The sequence below is a fragment of the Rhagoletis pomonella genome, unplaced genomic scaffold (genome assembly GCF_013731165.1).
Source record: "Rhagoletis pomonella isolate Grant_MI unplaced genomic scaffold, Rhpom_1.0 Rhpom_scaffold_00006, whole genome shotgun sequence".
Classification (NCBI taxonomy): Eukaryota; Metazoa; Arthropoda; class Insecta; order Diptera; family Tephritidae; genus Rhagoletis; species Rhagoletis pomonella.
Window position 1 is genome coordinate 3,764,501 of NW_023458560.1, and position 8,375 is coordinate 3,772,875.

Here is an 8,375-nt window from a genome sequence, read left to right on the forward strand (position 1 = left end):
TCATCAACTATTGCTTATGCAAAACGTGCTACATTTAAAAAAAAAATTCGCATATGAAAGAGCACCAACCCAACTCGTAATAAATTTAACTATACAAATTTTAGTATTTAGTATAGAAATATTCAATTGAAATACGCCAATATTAAAATGAAGCGCTTTGCACTTAACGGATGCCTTTTCATAATTAAGTTAAAAAAAAAATTTATTTAAATTCCATGCTGTCTGTAATGGGATTTGAACCCTGACGCTGTGGAAATTAGCAAATTGTGGCAAGCATCTTCGTGCACTCAGCTACAGCCAGACATGTAAATGTGCATTCAAATGTTCAGTTTGATTCAACACCACGTGTGCGTGGTATGAAAGTATTGTTTTTAAGTACGAACATTTCAAAACGATAATCAAATAAAAAAATATTCATGTTTACTATGCGTTATTTCCCCCAGTAAATTCATAAAATTTTTCTTAATATTACAACGCGTTTTTTCTCTCAGCGTAGTCATTTTTAAGCAAAATTTGTGCAATCAAATCGAAAACCGGGACACTTAAATGAAACCCGGGACATTTTAAGGTTGGACCGGGACACCGGGACAAATAGTCTAAAACCGGGACATGTCCGGGAAAACCGGGACGTCTGGCAGCCCTACACACAAAGCGCATACTTTCATGCGATTTTCTTTATGATCGCATTTGTGTTCTGGATGTACAATAGTCATTATTTCCTGACAGAAGAGTACATAAATACCAAAATAAATCTCATACAAGCTTTGAATTTATTTACTTATTATGAGGAGTACCGTTGGCCTAAGTTAGAGCATTTTTATTTCTTGCACAAGCGCAGTGCGACTTGCCTGCGCTACTTGCTTATAGCAACAAACCTTTAATAAAAAATTACTACCGTACAAGGTACATTGAACAGGTAGTATCAGTAGAGCAGCTGATTTGATTTATTTTCAAATTATTTGGTCTCGAAAATGTCAAATATTTTTAATTTTTTCTCACGAAAATTATAAGTTGTTAAAATCCATTTGCTTGTGAAACCTTTTTGCATACAAAACAAGCGAATGAATAGCAGCTTTTGGAACGTTCGCCCAACTCGGCAGCACGACCGCTGATTACTGGGCCTTGCAAAGGATGGATCAATGCTTCGAGAAGCAAACAAATTTACTAGGAAAGAAAGTTGCATCAATTTTTATTTTTTCCAATTTCAATTTTTTATTTTTTATAATTTTTTGTATTTTACATGGCACGCTTTGATTTAGAAGAAAAAATTCAGAACAGTTGTTGACACTTTCGATACCAGAAGCAACAACAAAATACACGCAAATGTTGTTTTTGCTCTACTGATACTACCTGTTTAATGTGCCTTGCTACCGTATTATATAGCATACAATATTGTATACATACATACATATATTGCGATATTGAAAGTGTTTGTAATGAGAAAGTTCACGCTACAGAAAAAGGTAATTGTGGTGTTTTATCTAAGTTGTATACCGGTAGCGCCATATATGTAATACTCCTATATTGGCAGTAAGAGCTAGTACCGTCCGAAAACACTACAGTACAGATATATCAATAAACACGTACGAAAGAAAAGGAACACATACGTTTATAAATAAACATGTACACGACACATTTACAAAACCGGCACTCAAGTACACAATCCATTGACAAAAACAGTACTAGACTGTCTAGCTTTGATTTCGGAATGCTTACACATTGTGATGTGAGCTTACTACCAATATAGAAGTATTACATATATGGGTAGCGCCCAATAAATCTCGATCAATTATTCTTTCGGTAGGAAAAAATGAAAATGTTTCACATTGATTTGATCCGTTTTAGTGAGTTAAAAAAGGGGAACAGATTTGTATGAGATTTCTTTTCGTATAAATATGCTCTAATTATCGAGAAGTACGCCTTCCTCTTTTGCAAATATATCCTATCAGAAGTATATAAAATGTGGATATCTTTAAAACAGGAGCAGCTAGGATTTCAATTTAAGCGGATTCTTAACCTTAAGATATCAACAAATACAACCCTGCTTTCAGATTTTGTCGACATTTTTATGCAACCTATCTTCGCTTCCTGCCCACCGTGTACATGAGCACCATGGTGAAATAAGGAAACGTTGGCATTAGTGGCACAACAACAACTATTTGCCGGCCCTCATATTCCGTTCATGTATTTGAAGTTATAACCAAAAAAATATGCAATTAATAATAATAATATTTTCTTGCTGGAACAAAAATAAATATCACATGGCTCATTCCACGGTAATCGATACCGAATGAAATGAAAATAAACTGAAGAGTTGGTGTGTATTCTTCTTAGTAAGTAAGAGTAAATAAATTCATCTTTCAAGATTGAAAGCCAAAATTCCGAATTTATCTTAAAATCAGATACTTTTACCACGCTTTTATCAACTTGCTTTCTTGTTTGTCCAGACACCTTTGCCAGAGAACGTAAATTTATAGAGAAGGACCGAAAACTGTGAATGCCACATTTTTCGAGCCAACTGAGCAGGCGAAGCGCATTTTAAGAGCGACAAATATTTGGAATACTTAACAGCGAAAGCAAAATACAAAGCAGAAAAGAAGAATATTAACAGAGCTAAATCTCACGAGAGCGTTTGGACTGTTAATTAAATATGAATAATGATGATTTTGTGATATTTTGGAAAGTGTTAGATTTTTTGTGAAAATAATTGTTTTAGTAAGAAAATTAAATTTTTTCGTTGATTTGTACAAGTAACATGCAATTAATTAGAAAACATTATATAACATTTTCTGATTTTTGTGATATTCTATTAATGATTGCAAATAGAAAACTCCCATAAGTGTGTGTTTTTGTGAAAATATTTTTTTATAAAAAAATCCTCTTTTCCGGTGATTTCTACAAACACCGTGAAAATAAATCGAAAATGTTATATAGCACTTTTTCGATTTTTGTAATATTTTGTTAGATTTTCAATTATAAATCTTTATTGGCGTTAGATTTTTTTTTGTAAATAGATTTTTAGGGGAAAAAATAATTTCTTTTCGGTGATTTGTACAAATAACGTTAAAATAAATCGAAAATATTATATAACATTTTCAAATTTTTGTGATATTTCCAAGTAAAAAACTGTACTGGTATTGGATTTTTCGAAAAAAAACCAAAGCCTGTGAAACAATCTTTTGTGCTAAACTAAGCCGAAACTATTTAAGCACATTTTCCTAACGTTCGATATTTATGGAAATAACTAAGTTTTTAAATCTTTTCGACTTAGAATTTTTTTTGGAAAAAAAACCAAAAAAGAAAGAAAGTGAAAAGAGGCATAAAAAAGGTATAAATTTACGTTCTCTGGCACTTTCGACCGCAGTCGAAGATCGAATGCAACTCATAATAGGGGCCAAAATTGCAAGCTTTGCGATAGAAATCGTTAGAAAATCTTTATAGAATAGAAAAATCGTAATACTTGTCGCAAACTTGCGATATCGATCCGAAATTTGTTGCTAACTGGTTACAGAATAGAACCACAGAAGCCGTGTGGCGAATTAAACGCGATTCATGTAAAAATAAAATAAAAAAGGCAAAAGCCGGCGCCGATGAATTGTACACACACCATCTTAATGGTATTTTAATAAATTAGATTTTCTGCGGTATCAAGAATGCCAACTCTATGGTTTTCTACTTTCGATGACTAACAGTGGTGCAGTGGTGGTACATACTTTTTTGGAAAATCCCCACTCAACAAAAATAAAATCCCCACTTTTCCACTTTTTCCTACATGTTTGAAAATGTTTCCCCACAAAATTTCCTACAATTTTTATCTAATAATTCCTTATAACATTAAAAGACGTGTACACATTTTTCTTTGCAAATGTAAAGCTGTGAGGTTGTACTTATATTGTGCTCTGATTTTGGGTTTCTATTTGCTAAGTTTATTGTGCTAATTCTGAGTTAAAGTAGTGATAAAAAGTGCCTATGAGCATCTTAGTGTGAAATAATTGAAGCTAAGTGAAAGTTATTGCTACATTTATTTAAAGCTATTTACATCAGCTCCTTAACTGTTATAATTTATTTTGTTTGTCTTTTTATTAACGAGTGTTATTACAGAAATCTTTCAATATGAAGTGCGATCTTAATACTTGCCAAATTAAAAGCGATTCTGAACGCTACTTATCGTGCTGGCTGTGTGATGGTATTTACCATCTGAAATGTGCTGGTTTGACGGGAAGAATTCTGGACGCTATTAATGATGGCAAGGGTCTTCGCTCGTCTTGCGTAAAGTGCAGGTCAACCGAAGTTGATCTTTTCAAGCTATTTAGGCAAACCAGAAATGGTTTTACAGAAATGGAAGAGAATTGTCAGTACTGACAGAAAAATGTATGCATTATGAAAATGTGTTTAAATCATTCAAATGCTTAGATACCTGGCAATCTGTTAAGGATATCCGTGTGTCTAAACTTAAGCGTCTTCATAGTCCATCTAAGGAAAGTATTGCCGTTGCACGTCAGAATTTAATTAATCTATCGTATCCATGTCCTCCAGCATCTGAGGATTCAGCCTCAAAAGAGCGTGTAACGAAATCTGCTTCGGATAATAACGAGCCTGAAGTATCTTCCCCTTCCCCAATAGAAGTGGTGACATCATCTTCAAAGCCTCCACCGCCTTCCCTATCGTCAACTAGTAACGCAGTAACTCAACCCCTTCCGCCGGTACTCCAGTTGATACAAGGAAACTTGTTGTGGTTCCGCCAAATAAGTCAATCTTTGTCTCTAGATTTTCGAGAGACACTACCGAAGACGATATAAAGCTTTATATCTCATCAAAAATTACAACTGTTGACTTAAGCATCAGAAAATTTAATTTTAAATACGAAAGAAATATTGCTTCGTATAAAATTGACGTAAATTTAGATAATTTTAATGCGCTGCTTAGTAGTTCTTTTTGGCCCCCGGTGCTTTCGTTCGTGAATTCGAATATAGGCCCAAAAAAGGAAATAACTTTGCTAATATTCCCCGTCATAACACTGAATCAAAAAATTAATTATTAAATCTGCTTTAAGTAATTATTACCAAAATGTAAGAGGCTTAAATACTAAATTAACGAACTTATACCTTAAAGGCCTTGAATGTAATTATAATATTCTTTCTTTCACTGAAACTTGGCTAAAACCTCACATTTGCAATTCAGAGATTCTTCAATACCATCTCAAGAAGTTAGTCTTCCACACATTTACCACCTTTATATGATGTCCAAATTCGATTTAAGTCAAACCATGTTATATGGACACACACATGTAAACACATTTTCTAATCGAATTGAAACATTTAACGGTCCCACCATAAATCACATTTTGAATGCGAGTTAAGAGTTATAGAATCGTGTTGAGAGTGCATAAAAACATGGGGTTTGTCCACACGGTTGTTTCGTGCAACTCTGTATAAAGTAAACCATTTAAATAGTTCTTGAAATTACATTAAGGCTAAGCTTTGTTATAAAATTAATAGCTAATAACCTTTTTTCATGGCTGTTTGAGTCTTTAATTATTATTTTTCCATGTTTATTATTTTCAAGAATTGACACATGTATTATCAGGGTTGCATCGGGATAAACTCTGTTTGAAAGTGTGTTCGATCGACTCATTTCTTGTGTTGCATATAAACACTTGCATTTCAGGAGAGCTACGCTGACACGAGTTAATTCGATACCGCGTTTGATGCCATATAAACAAGGTAATTGATTCAGTAGACTTCAAATGCATTCGTGTGCAGGTTGGAAAAGGGTATATTTACTTAGCTATGCTATATCCCTTCCCGATCTGACACATTGGTGTATTCACGACTCATCTCTTTACTGGAATCAGTTAATTTACTGACTAAACCCTCTGATTCAATGATTGTGTTGGGTGATTTTAATTTATCAAGCATATCATGGAACATCATTGACAACGAAATCGTACCTTTCGCGTCTAGTGCGTGCAACAACGTATTTTTAGAGGAGATGGCTGAACTCTGCCTAACTCAGGTTAATGTACTTCACAATAAGTTTGGTAAAGTATTAGATCTTGTTTATGTTGATGATGCATCTAAGTCCGTTGTAAATAAGTGTGATCCACTAGTTTTGTCCGAAGATGTCTACCACCCTGCTATGGAGATATCTTACGAAGTTATAAGTGATGTTCGAAATTGCGGTACCCAAGCATACGAACCAAATATTCGCTTTGATTTTTCGAAAGCCAACTTTAAAAAGCTTAACAAAGAACTATCTAAATTGTCGTGGCCTGCATATAAAGAAAATATGGAACAAAGCGTTGCACTTTTTAACTTTACTTTACATAAATTATTTGAAAAGCATGTGCCTAAACGCATGTATGTTCCTGAAGAACAAACACAGTTATGGTTCACTAAAGAACTGAGAAATTTTAAAAACAGAAAGTCACGTTATTTTAGATTACACTCATACCATGTAAAATACTCACTTTTGCAAAACAACAAAAAGTGTTATGAAGCTTACTTGTGTAAAATCAAACGGCGTATAACATATAACCCCAAATCATTTTATGACTTCGTAAACTCCAAGCGAAATGTACGTGGGTTTCCTTCCGCCATGAAGTATCAAAATACCGTCTCCTCAATTATTCCATTAACTCACATGGTAACATTGACTATCCTTTTAAACTATGTCCAATGAACTCAATAAATATCCCAATAATATCTCCGGATGATGTAGTAGTTTATCCGAAATCCTTAAAGCAGTCCTTCAGTAATGGTCCTGACCAGATCCCTGCTTGTATTATTATAAATTGTGCTGATTATCTCTATGAGCCGTTAACAGCGTTATTTAATTTGTCTCTTAAAGAGGGCGTTTTTCCAACTATATGGAAGGAATCGTTCATAACCCCGCAACATAAAAGCGGTAGCAGATCTTCAGTGGAGAACTACCGGGGAATAGCTAAGCTTTCTTCAATTCCTAAATTATTTGAAGCAATTATAACAAATCAGTTGACGCATTCTATCTCTTCTAGCATTTCGTATAGTCAACATGGATTTTGCAAGGGCAAATCAACTTCTACAAATTTACTTGAGTTAACATCCTATATCTCAAAGGCATTTAGTGAAAGCAAAACTGTTGATGTTATATATACTGACTTCAGTAGAGCATTTGACAAAGTGTGCCACTCGTTGCTCATCTATAAACTGAGCCTTCTTGGTCTTCCACCTAATCTTCTACGTTCATACCTCTATGATAGATCACAAAGGGTAATGTTTAAAAATACTATCTCTGCCGTCATTGATGTTACTTCAGGAGTCCCTCAAGGTAGCTACCTAGGCCCGGTTCTGTTCTTGCTTTATAAATCGTACGTTTCAATTAAAGAAAGGTCTTTGCAGCATGGCTTACTGGTGTAAAGTAAATCTTATGCCTCTAAATCTCAAGAAATGTAAATTAATGTGCTTCTCGCGAAGAGCTGTTCATCCCTCTTCTTATACAATAGGTAACCATAACCTGGAACAGGTATACAATTTTGTGGACCCTGGTATCACAATGGATCCTAAGCTTAATTTTAATCTTCACATTAATGTCACAGTCAACAAGGCTAAAGGTGTACTTGCATTTGTGAAACGATGGTCAAAAGAATTTTGTGACACTTATATCACTAAAACCCTGTTTACAACATTAGTTAGACCAAATCTGGAATAAGGTTCGGTGGTTTGGAATCCAAGGTATCAAATTAACTCAGACAAGATAGAATCAATTCAAAAACGATTCCTACTTTTTGCTTTAAGAAATTTCCGATGGGATTCTGAATATAACCTTCCCCCTTATACGAGCCGATTAAAACTTGTTGATCTTCCTACACTTTCCGGTCGCAGGCAAATGCTTGGTACAATTTTTATAGTTAAATTACTAACATGCTCAATTTCAAGTCCGCTTCTTCTGGGTGAAGTCAGCCTTAATGTTCCCTCCCGGGTATCAAGACACTTATGTCCCCTATTTCTGAAAGCTTGTAAAACTAATTTTGAATTGCACGACCCACTCCGTTGCTTATTCAAGGATTTTAACTCTCATTCCAGCACGTTTGATATATCAGATCCGCCTTTCAGTATTAAGAAAGCGGTACTCTCCTCTCTCAATAAATGTATCATGAACATAATGACATAAAATCGGCTGATGAATTTAGTTCTGTAGCTGAACAGTTTTAGAGCTCGACACTTAACAAACTCCTGCCTATCGTGACTCGGCGCAAAAATTGAAAATACTGGTTCCGTACGTCATGCGGACTGCGCCCCTCGTGCGGATGGGCGGGAATGCAGGGCAACAACCGTTGGGATTATTATTATTATTATTATTATTATTATTATTATTATTATTATTATTATTATTAT